This window comes from Oryzias melastigma, linkage group LG16, assembly GCF_002922805.2.
Source record: "Oryzias melastigma strain HK-1 linkage group LG16, ASM292280v2, whole genome shotgun sequence".
NCBI lineage: Eukaryota > Metazoa > Chordata > Actinopteri > Beloniformes > Adrianichthyidae > Oryzias > Oryzias melastigma.
In genome coordinates, this window is record NC_050527.1 from 21,044,399 (window position 1) to 21,044,767 (window position 369).

The window sequence follows — 369 nt, forward strand, 5'->3', positions numbered from 1 at the left end:
CTAGTTCAGGTCTACAATCTTGCACCTGGTGTCCTTTGAAAGCTCATTGGTAGTGGTCATGCTGGAGAGGTTGCAGATTGCTTAAGGGCAGGGGTGGCCAACCCTGGTCCTCAAGAGCCTCAACCCTGCCTGTTTTCTAGCTCTCCCTGGACTGATTGATGCTGACAATTGAAGTCAGGTGTGTTCAGTCAATCAGGATGTGGAATCATTTACATCAACTAATCAGCAGGAAGCTGGTCAGGGAGAACTAGAAAACAGGCAGGGTTGAGGCTCCTGAGGACCAGGGTTGTCCACCCCTGCTTAAGGGTTTGGACAGGTGTCTTATATATATATATATATATATATATATATATATAAGCAGTTCAAACA